The sequence below is a fragment of the Gossypium hirsutum genome, chromosome A10 (genome assembly GCF_007990345.1).
Source record: "Gossypium hirsutum isolate 1008001.06 chromosome A10, Gossypium_hirsutum_v2.1, whole genome shotgun sequence".
In the NCBI taxonomy this organism is placed as follows: Eukaryota; Viridiplantae; Streptophyta; class Magnoliopsida; order Malvales; family Malvaceae; genus Gossypium; species Gossypium hirsutum.
The window spans coordinates 74308620-74321870 of NC_053433.1; the positions used below are offsets into that span (position 1 = coordinate 74308620).

General features: G+C 34.0%; 1 long non-coding RNA gene across 1 annotated transcript; it reads left to right on the forward strand.

Moving 5' to 3' along the window:
- Window positions 1-2448: 2448 nt before the first annotated feature.
- LOC121208502 (uncharacterized) lies at window positions 2449-4547 on the forward strand. The gene is made up of 3 exons (XR_005903610.1): window positions 2449-2599; window positions 2699-2834; window positions 4265-4547. It is a non-coding gene; the product is annotated as an uncharacterized lncRNA (long non-coding RNA).
- The last annotated feature ends 8704 nt before the right edge of the window (window positions 4548-13251 follow it).

Genomic DNA, 13251 nt, shown 5'->3' on the forward strand with positions numbered 1-13251 from the left:
GCATCCAAAACAAACAAAATCAAGCTTAAACATGTAGTATATTCACATTCAAACAATATGCCCTTAGGCATATCAAATGACAATTATAAACATATTTAACCATGTATTCAATATAACCAAATGTTCAACTAAATTATATGCATAATTGCATCATTACATATCATGTAGATCACTTTACCAAAACATACCAATTGATGTTAAACATGCCCTTCATTTTCTAACATAATTAGACATATATGTCTTACACAACAAGGTATCAATTCACAATGTAACGCCCCGAATTTTGGGCCTAGAAGTTTTAAGCCTTGAGTTGGTGTAGTTAGGAGACTGCACATAAATATTTAGTTGTGTAAGAATGTGACTCAAGTGAGTGTCTGTTTCAATGCACTACAGAAAAATAGGTTTTTAGCGGCGTTTTTAGCAGCGTTTTAATGAAAAATGCCGCTAAAGAACGAGCATTAGCGGCGCTTCTCCAAAAACGTGGCTAAAGAACGAGCATTAGTGGTACTTTATAAAAAACGTCGCTATAGGTTCACCTTTAGTGGCACTTTTTGAAAAACTCCGCAAAAAATTTAACACAATGACCTCGTTTTCCATTAAGCCTTTAGTGGCTTTAGCGGCGTTTTTCTAAAACGCAGCTAAATATAGAGAATTAGCGGCGCTTTTTCTAAAAATGCCGCGATAGGTGTACATTTAGCGGAGATTTTCAAAAAGCGCCACTAAAGAATTTTGCATAACGTCGTCGTTTTGTATTGAGCTTTTAGCTGCTTTAGAGTCACTTCTTAAAAACACCGGTAATGGTAAGATTTTAGCGGCGTTTTTAAAAAACGCTGCAAAAAGATTCAGGAAGACGCCATCGTTTTGTGTTATACCTTAGTGGCATTAGCGGCGTTTTTCAGAAAACGCCTCTATAAGTAGAGTATTAGTGGCGTTTTTTTGAAAAACGCCGCTATAGGTGAGTATTAGCGGCGGTTTTAAACGCGCAAAAAATATTTTATCTATATATTTATTATTTAAATGGTTTATTTATTATATTGATTAAAATACAATTTATTTTTAATTGAATATTTAAATTCTTCAGAAAAAATAATGACACATATAAAAAATTTAAAACTAAAAACATATAAAAATATATGTTAAAAATGAAAAAAATTAAAATACTATTATTTAAAATAAATTTAAAATTTTTGGGTATATGACTGATTGTTTGTCAAAATATATATTAAAGAAATTCTTATATAATCGTAAAAGAGATCATATTAATTTTAAAATCTTGAATTAATTATCATTATAGTTTAGGGTTTAGGGTTTATGAGTTAATATTTTAAGGTTTAGGGATTATGTGTTTAGGGATTATGGGTTTAGGGGTTGTGGTTTAAAGTTTAGGGATTAGTGGGTAGGGGTTAAGGGTTTTAACGGTTATGGGTTTAATGGTTAAGGGGACATGGGTTAGGGGTTTATGGTTTATGAGTTAATATTTTAAGGTTTATGGAATATCGATTTAGAGATTATGGGTTTAAGGGTTATGGTTTATGGTTTAAGGGCTGGGATGTAAGGTTTAGGGTTTAAGGGTTTTGGGTTAATGGGATAGTGGATAGGGGTTATAAGGTCAGGGGTTATGGGTTATGGGTTTAAAGGGATAGGTTTTAGGGGTTATAGGATTAAAGGGACAAGGTTTAGGGGTTGTTTTTTAATTTATATTAATTAATTTCAAAATTCAAAGATTTCAAATTTAGAATAATTTTCAAGAATTAAAATTTTAAATAATTTTCAAGATTTCAAATTTTAAATAATTTTCAATATTTCAAAATTTATCTAATTCTTTTAAATATTAGTTAAATTTTATAAAATTATTTATTTAAAAGGAAAAAATTAAAATACTATTCATTTAGTGGCGCTTCCATAAAACGCCGCCAATGTGCATTACAAGTCCTAAAAACGACACCGTTTTATTCTTCTATTAGTGGCGTTTGTTAAAAAACGCCACAATAGGCTATACATTACCGGTGTTTTAGTCAAAAAAGCCTCAAATATGTGTAATGTGTGAGTAAAACAGCGATGTTTTACCCTTGTTATTAGTGGCGTTTACTAAAAACTCCGTAAAATGTTATAAATGGTTAGCAAGACGCCGTCATTTTATACTTTTATTTAGTGGCTCTTCCATAAAACGCTTCAAATGTGTATTACAAGTCCTAAAAATGACACTGTTTTATCCTTGTTGTTAGTGGCATTTGTTCTAAAACGCCGCAATAAGATATGCAATACCGACATTTTGGTCAAAAACGCCGCAAATATGTGTAATGTGTGAGTAAAACGGCGTCGTTTTGTACTTTATAGTTAGTGGCGCTTGGTTCAAAATGCCACAAACGGTATTTAGTTTTCTGCTGAAACAGCGTCGTTTTTTTCCACCCTTTTATCCCAAAAGATATACCCAAAAAACATTAGGTCTTTCCCCTAAAATTTTCCCTTAAAATTTTCCCCCTAACCCCAAATTTTTAGCAAATTGAAACCCAACCGATATCTCCATCGCTGGACCCGACCATCTGTTGCATCACCATCGACTCGACCATCTGCTGCGTCACCGTCGTACTCATCTGCTGTAACCAATCGGTAAGCCGAAACCCTCACTCAGCTATTTCACCCATCTTCTTCTCGGTTCTTATTTTATTGGTTCGATCCTTTTTGATTTTTATAACAGGGAATTGAAACTCGGGTTAGAGAAATTACTGGTGGAGGAATCACAATTTTCTGCAGCAGCTTCACCTGCTACTTCATCATCATATTTACCTTTGTATACTGAATAGAAGAGAAAGGGGAAGAAGGGAAAGATAAAGGTACGCTCTTTTTCTTTTTTTTCTTCTTGTGTATCATAAAGAGTTGCTTTTTTGTTCATCTTTCGTATATGCTCTTGTTTTTGTTGTGCTACTTAGATGACTTAATATATATGATTTGTTGTTGTATCGAGACGGACATAGTAGAATACAGAGAAATTGAATACATATTTTTACTAATCTTGGCGATTTGGTTTTTGGCTTGTACATTCCCATCAACTTTATTGTGAAATGAATCTCTATGATATATTGATATATTTTTACTTTTATGGTCTTTGAAGCTTGCATTAGCATAAAGCATGAAAATTTCTATGCAATTTTCTGTTTGATTTTGATGCAGTATTATTTGCAATTATGGCAAGCATGTTCAGAAAGCCTTAATCTCAAATTGTAACCAGCTGAGTTTAGTATTTGCTGCTGATATAAATGAGTTCACACTTTCCAGTTTTTACCTCTTGATGGTATAATCTGTGATATGAACTTATTCTGACCTTCTAAGTTTTTCAAAGTCTTGGATGATGTAAAAGTATGATGAAAATTTGTGTGCAAGGAAGGGAACCTATATTTGTTAGTAGGTTAAAATATGCTGCAATTCCTTGGAATTTAATCTTTCTATTTTTATTTCTAAGTATGATGTTTGCTGTTTTTGTGCTTGTCTAATCTTGATGTTCTCCTAGTGCCATAGGAGTTTAATGCTTTAGTGCTTATTGTGCACCTGCTGTGGATGTTTGTTTATGCATTGCTCTTAATGTTATTAGCGATGTATCACCACTGGTAATAGTTCTAAATTTGAACTTGTGTCCATTAAATTTAATCAGACTCGATAATTGTTTTAGTTGCATTTTGGTATCACCCCTATGTTATCATGGCATGGACTTAGTATTTTAGAACTATAATTAATAATATGTATCAGTGATGTCCTGATGAGAGGAAGAAAGAAGAAAAATACATTAATGGATCATGTTTTTAACTTATTTGTTGAGCTCAAACATATTATCCTTCACCATCTCTTAAAACATATTGCTAGTTCCTTGAATTTCAAATTCTGGGTTGCATCTCCAAGCCCTTTTGTCAATAAAAAGTGTTATATGTATTAAAAGCAGAAAAAGGAATTTAATTAACAATTTATTATCATATTGCACTTGTATCATTATGTTAGTTTCATCATGAAAAAAAAGGCTTAAAAGTTACATATAGTAGTGATGATCAATCTCTCAATTTATAATGGCAAACCACATAGACAACTAAGATTAGCCATTGGAGTAGCAACTAGCATGCTTTACATCATAAAATGGCAAACCACATAGACATCTAAGATTAGCCATTGGAGTAGCAACTAGCATGCTTTACATCATAAAATGCAGGTGTATGTTTGTTGTTCATTCTTTATCTTTAGATTATTTTTTAATTTCATGGTTGTTCATTGTTTGCAGGTGTAATTTAATTTGTTGGAATCGACGTTACCATCCAATTTACAATTTCTAAGAGGTATGTATGTTTAGTATAGGCTAAATCTTTATTTGACGTCTCTCCATTGAAATCTGCCAAGCTAAGTACAATTTATAATTAGGTATATACCTTTCTCAGCATTGAGATTAAAATTGACAGTTTCTAGATATCACACACATGTTTGCACATGTACACCAACTTCCACTTCATTTGCCTCGCTTCGCTTGGGGATCTTTGCTACTGGTTCCAATGCGTATGTTCTTACTTGCATTAATACTGTAAAAGGGATCATTTCTGCTCAATTTAAATTTAAATTATTATTGAAATATTCTTATACGTTTTATCACAAATATTATCGTCCGTTTTATCATTTAAGTTAAACTGTTTATTCAAAATAAATCATAGCTTTTAAGCTAAATACGGATGTTCACACAATGCTTTAACATGTACTTAAGAAACGACGCCTTGTAAAACATAAATTAAATTAAGTGTGGATTATTGTACATCTATATTTTAACTGCACATGTAATTTGTCAAATAAAAGCAAAAGACATGTCTATATTAAAACAAGGTTCAATCTTATTTTAATTAATATAATTTGGATTAATTTATTTAAATATTATTAAATTAATATAATTTTTATAAATATTATTTAATTAAAATATTTTTTTTCCATCTGATTTTCCATATCGTCAAATTTTATTTTTATTTTTTCCCAGGTATAAAAAATGGAATGCTGAAGTAATAAATTTATTGTCAAGTTTAATATATAAGAACATATTAAATCTAAGAGAATGAAATGTTGAAAATAATTAAAATATTATATCATTTTAATATATATAAGAATTTATACTGTATAAATTATTAATGTGAAAAATTTATAAGATTTTAAAAATATATATACTTGAATACATCACTAGTACGTAAAATATATACTTGAACTTACATAACTAACATAAGTTACATAACTTATATAACTTACATAACTTACATAGCTCACATAACTCACGTAACTCATATAACTTACATAACTTACATAACTCACATAACTTACATAACTTACATAACTTATTTATACTTATAAATTAACAACTTACTCGAGTAATTTATTGTCAAGTTTAGACTTCAAGAACTACTAAATGGATAGGAGTTTGATGAAATTGTCAAGGGTAAGCAACGCCTATCAAAATGGAGTACAAACTTTTCTAAATTTTGCATTTCAAAATGCAAGCCAAGAGAATATTATTCTTTGCCCGTGTAAGAAGTGTGGCAACATCAATTGGCATTTTCGTGAAGTTGTCTACGAAAATCTAATTGTTGATGGCTTTATCCGATGGTATAAAAAATGGATTTTCCATGGAGAGTGTACATCTAGTGGAACTTCTTCAATGATTAATCCGACTTATCCTGATACTGATTGCCACCAGTATGTTAGACAAGATGACATGGAAGGTATGTTGCGGGATGCATTTAATATGCACAGTCATGGTGAGCAATCATTTCTACCTGACTTTATTGCATCCGATGATTGTAATATTGGTGGAAATGTTTTTTACGAAACGGGAACAAGTGCACCTGATGAGGAGCCAAATGAAGAAGCGGCAAAGTTCTACAATTTACTTAATGAAATGAACGAAGAACTTTACGAGGGATCAAAATATTCGAAATTGTCCTTCTGCATTTGTCTATTTCACTTAAAATGTTTGGGAGGGTGGACCGGAAACTCTTTTACAATGCTTCTAGAGTTTCTGAGAGAGATGTTTCTATTTGCAAAAATCCCCCAATCTTGTCAAGATATGAAGAGACTAATAAAAGATTTGGGCCTTGGGTACGATAAAATTCATAGTTGCCTAAATGACTGCATGTTGTACTGGGTGATCAGAAGAACTAATAGTCTTGTCATGTTTGCGGTAAGTCTCGTTGGATGAATGGGAATACAGAAGATGTGAATGCAGATGAAGGTGGGGCACAGTTAAGAAAGAAGCCAGTCAAGGTTTTCCGATATTTTCCCCTAATACCAAGACTTCAAAGGCTTTTCATGTCATCAAAAACGACCGATTCTATGAGGTGGCATAATGATCAACGAACCGATGATGGATTATTAAGGCATCCTGCTGATTCTTTAGCTTGGAAATCGTTTGACAGTAATTTTCCAAGCTTTGCAAGTGATCCTCAGAATGTGAGGCTTGGGCTAGCAGCTAACGGCTTTAATCTTTTTAAAATCATGAGTACTTCGTACAGTACTTGGCTTGTAGTGCTTGTTCCTTAAAATTTACCTCCATGGATTTGCATGAAGCAATCTTCATTTATTTTATCAATGATTATCCCTGGAGAGAAAGGTCCCAGAAATGATATTGACATCTATTTGCAGCCACTTATTGAAGAGTTAAAACAGTTATGGTCGGGTGTTGAGACATATAATGTATTAAGAAATGAGAACTTTAATTTACATGCAACTTTGTTGTGGACAATTAATGGTTTCCCAGCATATGCTAATTTATCGGGTTGGAGTACTAAAGGATGTTATGCCTGTCCTTGTTGTGCTGCGCAAACTTGTTCGAAGTGGTTGTATAATGGGAAGATCTCTTACATGGGCCATCGTCGATGGTTAGATGAAAATCATAAATTTAGATTTCAGAGGACTCCATTTGACGGTACTGAAGAGTACAAAGGAGCTCCTGAGCAAACCGTTGGATCTGAAATCTAGTTTATGTTAAAAGATATCAACTTTAGTTATGGGAAGATGAATCAACCACCTAACAGGCAAACAAAGAGAAGATCGAGGGATGAATCTGATGATGAATCTGACGAAAATGATGACCCTAATGAGGCGAACTTGTGGAAAAAAGGAGTATTTTTTTTAGTTGCCTTATTGGGAGCACAACATTTTGCGCCAAAATCTTGATGTCATACATATTGAGAAGAATGTCTACGAGAACATAATTGCGACAATTTTGAATGTCGATGAAAATCAAAAGACAATCTTCAGAGTCGACTTGATTTAGTTGACATGAGAATTCGGCGTGATCTTCATCCTCAAGTACTTCTGAATGGGAAATTTTGATTGCTGCCTTCTATTTTTTCAATGTCAAAGAAAGAGAAAGAGGTGTTCTGCATGGTGTTGAAGGATATAAAGGTCCCAGATGTGTATACGTCAAATATATCTCGATGTGTGAGTATTAAAGATCGAAGATTATATTCATTAAAATCACATGATTACCACATCTTGATGCAAGATTTACTCCCAGTTGCTTTACGGTGCTGTATGTAAAAAAATTTGACGTCCTGTATAATTGAACTATCCAATATAATGAAAGCTATTTGTGGCAAAGTTTTGGATGTTGAAGAACTTGAGAAAGTACAGGATCGAGCTGCTTTGACTTTATGCAATTTGTAGAAGATCTTTCCACCTTCCTTCTTCACTATTATGGTGCACTTGGTAATCCATCTCCCTCATGAAGCAATACTTGGTGGACCGATTTTTTATCGATGGATGTATCCTATAGAAAGGTGCTAATTTATTTGTCAAGTATTCATTCATTCGCCTCTATACATTTAGTTACAGCTTTTGATAAATATTGTATATCGTGTTTAGGTTCCTAAGCAAATTGAAGTCTTATTGTCGCAATAAGCGTTATCCAGAAGGATCAATTGCTGAATGCTACTTGGCAGAGGAGTCCATGACCTTCTGTTCTAAATATTTAGAAGATGTTGAAACACGATTGAATAGACCAAGTAGAAATGCTGGGCTCAATGATCATAACTTGGCCGAAACTTATTTATTCCAAAGTTATGGAGAACTAATCAGCAAAGTTGAAATTGCAGAATTAGATGATATATCGTGGATACAAGCACATCGATAAGTACTTTTTCACCACGATTCAGTTGAACCGTTACGCAAGTAAGTTCTAAAATTTCCTCACATATTCGTCGTTTTGATTTGTTTATCTTCTAACCAATTAAACTTGTTTTTAACATAGTGAGTACAAACAAATTTTGAGATCTCGTGCACGCTCTCAAAGATTACAACATCGAGAGATTAATAAGTTATTCACAGAATCTTTTCATGAATGGTTAAGCCAAATGGTATGTAACTGAAGTTAATAAGTTACATATAATCGCGAAATTTAGTTAACCAAATAAGAATGTTTTTACATAATGCATTTATAATTACTCAATTTACTTTCGATTCAATAGGTTTGGAGTGGGAGGGACATCAATGACAAAATTAAATAGCTTTCCCAAGGTCTGAACAGAGTAATAAAAAGATATAGTGCCTTCCTCATCAATGGATACAGATTTCATACAAAATATTGCGAGAGAATGAGGAGAACTCAAAATTGTGGAATTGTTGTTAATTCTTCAATTACAAGTTATGCTAGTGCTAGGGACAGTAATCCGGTTGAGGGTAATGTGGAGTATTACGGACTTCTTATCGACATTATTGAGTTGGATTACTATGGCAGATGGAAAGTTATCTTATTTCGGTGTGATTGGGTTGATGTTAATACTGCTCGCGGAATTAAAAAAGATCAATTTGGTTTTACAATGGTTAATTTCTCTCGCTTGATTCACATTAGACAACAATTGATGGACGAGCCATATGTATTTCCTTCTTAAGTGAAACAAGTTTTTTATTTGAAAGATCCAACTGATGAGGGTTGGTATGTTGTACTTTGGAACACCCCTAGAGACTTGTTTGACATGGGTAATGGAAGTAGAGATGACATCGTCGAAAGATCAGAAACATTACCTTTTCCAGAACAAAACTTAAATGAAAATATCCCTAGTACTAGTACACAACATCAATAGGTTCGACATGATGTGGATGAAGATATTTACGAATAATGATGTAGTAATATTTTACGATTTTTTAATTATATGTAATATTATAATTTTAATCTTGGTCATGTTATATAATTTAACTATTTTATATGTACTATTATTGTTGTAATTTGTTACTAAAACTTCAACTATTTTATGTGTATTGCGGGAAAAATGAGTAGAAGAAGATTACGAGATTTAAGTATTGTCCAGAATACTCCAAATTCGGAATAAGTAAATAGTGAACAGCAGACAGTTGTTGGATCTTCGAATGTGCCGGAGACACTTGATGAGCCTGTAGAATTTCAAAGTACTGTTAAGTTTATTTTACATGTGTTGACTTTTATTTTTGATTTATTTGTCAATTTTAATATAATAATATACCATTTTTCAGCTGAAAGTGCTTCTTAAAGATTTATACGACTTAAATCCTATCGAGCGTGTCAAAGTAAGTAGAAACAGTCATGGTCAGCCTGTTGGATCTGAAGCTCGACTTTTAGCAGGCTATTTGGGCATTATATCACGAAATGCCAATATGTTTCCCATCAACTACGAATCATGGCATCACATGCCTGATAGCAATAAAAATCAAGCTCTCGATAATATTAAGGTAACAAAATGTGAATGTAATTTATAATACTTTGGTTTAAGTTTCATTTATATTCACATTCTAAACTTGTGTTTTTTAGGAGAGATTTGCTTTAGAGGTCTCTGATGACTATATCAAGAAGGAATTGGGTAAAAAATGGAGAGACCATAAAAGCATTTTGAAAAAACTATATTTTAAGAAAGACATAAGCCTCGAGGAAAAATTGAGAAATGTCCCGCCAAGAATGCTGAGGTACCAATAGGAAGGTGCGGCTAGATTCTGGAATTCAAAGAAAAGAGAGGTATTATGTATTTCCAAACTCTTATATATAGTGTTTACAGTATACGTAATAATAATTTTATTATGTAGGACCGTGAGTGAGTTGGAACATGCAGCAGGCAAAAACAAAAATTCACGCACATGGCAGGGTCAAAAAGTTTTGCTTCTGTAGCTGAGGCCGAGGTATTATGAATTTATTAATTCTTTCAAATATTAATGACTTTCTACTATTAAATAATATTTTTACTACTATATTGTAGGAAGTCTCGTCTGGTCAAAAAGTTGGACGCCTTCAGTTTTTTGAGATTACACATAGGAAGAAAGATGGATCTCCTATGACATCTGAAGCTGGAGAAATTATGGTATATTTACTTAATAAAATTTGATTTATTATAAATATTTATAATGTTTAATTATAATGGTTTAATTCGTCATTAGTAGTTTTAAATAATGTTAAGTTATGTTGCATTCCTTTTTATTATATATTTCATTTCTAACTCTTTAATTGATTTTTTAGGAGAAACTAAAGGAGAAGAAGGTGGAGTATGAAGCAATTGCTTCGACTGATAGTTCTGTTAATCTTGAGAACATTGATAACAAAATTATCACTGAAGTTTTGGGTCCTGAAAGGTACGGTCGGGTTCAATTTCAAGGATCTGGTGTTACCCCGACCTAATATTTTGGATCTGGCTTCCAGCAATACATACCTTCCGGGAGTCAAGCTCAAGCTAAAGTTCAGAGGTTAAGAGACCAGATAGATGCAAGCCAACACGGTTGAGCAAATTGCCGAGGTTTAAAGAAAATATGAAAAACTCCAGCAACAACTTAGAGCAGAGGCAGTAGAGAAGAAGGCAGCGGCAGCAACGAGGTAGGCAGCGGCAGCAGAGAGGGAGGCAAAGGTAGTAGCGATGGCAGCAGAGCAGAGCAGAAAGTACGATGGGCTCCAGCTACAGCTTCAGCATATGATGCAGATGTTTCAGCAGTCGCAAAAACTGCCATATTAGACATTAGTTTTCTCGTTGTAAGAATGTTTTTAACATTGTCATATTTAGCATTATTGTAAGAATATTTTGAGTTATACTTTATTTATTAATTACATCATATATCTTTCGTTAAATTTGAAGTATCATTTAGAATTAATGTTTTCAGTTGTATTTTTTAAGCTAAATTTGCTGTTTTTGGTTTCATTTTATGCTATATTTGCTGTTTTTGGTTGGATTTAATCCAGGAAGGGCTGATATTAGTGAAAAATGTGCATTGCAAATCTGCCAAAATTAGCGACATTTTTAAAAATTTGCGGCGTTTCCTATAGCGGCGTTTTTTTGTGGCACTTGTGAAAATGCCGCAAATAGTTTTAGCGGCGCTTTTAGGCTAAAAAAAGCTCCACTAAAAGTCTATTTTCTTGTAGTGGTGGTTAAGTGTTCTGGGAAGTGTCTGAGAAGTCTTGGGTTCAAGCCTTAGCAAATGCAAAAAGGTTTCGATTTTTAAGGAATAGGCACTGTCTCTAGGCTGTAAGCTTTTAAATAAATATGGATAAAACACGACAGAAAGAGCCTACTGGCCCAGGGCATAAGTGGCGTGTTGATAGTGTCTGAGGTCCGAGGTTTGAATCCATGCTTGTGTGACTGGAGATTATTTTTGTTGGTGGCCAATGGGAAGAAGTTGTGTTTGATTGAAACACCAAGAGTTTGAATAAGTTTGAACATATTTGTTGTTAGCCGAATCTGAGGAGAGGTTTATTGGGGATTTCAATTGTTTGAATTGGTGGACAGGAGGAAATTAAGGAGGAAATTGAGCAAGTTCTAATTTGAAGGAGAGTTGTGCCATTTGTGAACTTCTGCTTCCCAAGAATTCAGGTAGGCAACTGTTTATCTCCATTTTCAGTTTTGTGATCGTTTTTGGTTCTTTTCTACACTTCTTGATTGCCGAATTCTACTGGGGGATGTTTCGGGTACTTTTCATTTTGCCCATTTCGATTTTGTCCTTCATTTCCAATACCTTCCTGACCGATTTCGCTCTTTTCCCTCTACTCCTTAGCTAGCATTTTCCTTTTTGCTATTAAGGGAAATTCTATCTTTGGTTTTTCTGCTTCTCCATCTTTCTTTTTTCTCTCTTTTTTGGGACTAATATTTGTTTAGAGACCATTTGGGTATTTCTTGTTTTGTTGTTTCAACTTTATTTTTCGATACAGGCTTACTCTACTTCGATTTTCTTTCTTCCTCTACTCCTCTGAGTCACATTCTTTTCTTTTTCTCTTTGGTTGAATGTCCTATTCTCCTTCTCTCTCAATTCTTTTAGTTTAACATATCCCACTATTTTCATCTTATTATGATAGTCAAATACTACTTTCTTTCTCTCTGTTGTTGCTTTTGATTTGGCAATTGTTCTCTGACAATCGGTAAGTGCTCTTGAATATCCTTTTTGTTTCTCTTTACCATTATTATCTTTCTTTTAATATCTCCTATTCTCTGCCAGTTGTTGCTAGGGGTACGATTGCACCACTCTATCCCTATCACTCCATGTACCTTCAGCTTTGGTTTGGGTGTAGGTCAATTATTCTTCCCTTCTAATCTAGGCGTGGCAGTTCTGGTAAGTGATTGTTTATCTAGTTCAGACTTTCACTTGTTTGATGGTTGATAAGGGTTAGTTAGAGTGCAGGAAACCCCTAGGGCCTATTGTTTAGGGCTTTTGCAAATGGATTTAGTGAGCAAGCCATAATCAACTGATCTAATCAAGTAAAAGGTAAATTTTTGGACAAGTAGTTTGGTGGAGGTTTTGATAAGTCGAGTGGGATGCGATTAACCGAAACTTGTGATTGAATGTAGATTGGAGTGTTAGTGGTCTAGTATCGCATTTTCGCAACCAGGTGTGTAACCACACTGCTATAAACATAGATCGGCAAAAGCCGAAAAAGTATGACTGTTGACACTACACGAGCATGCGCTCGCTCGTGTGGTAATTCGAATGCGTGAGATGTGGGCGATTGATCGTAGAGGCCACTATGAGTGTTTTTATGGGCTTAAGCCGTTTTGGGCCATGTTGGGCCAAAATGGGCCGTGTGGGCCCCACGGGCTGGTGGGCCCACACAGGTAAATCACACGGACATGTGGAGATTTTTGGGCCAGACTGTATAGTTCACATAACCAAGGCCATTTTTGGGATTATTGGGCCATACGGGCGTGTCGGTCCACATGGGCCGTGTTATGGGCTTTGGGCCCATTTTCACTGTTTGATCTTTAAGGTTGCACGGGTCGCCCGAGACGACTGTGGACCTACTGT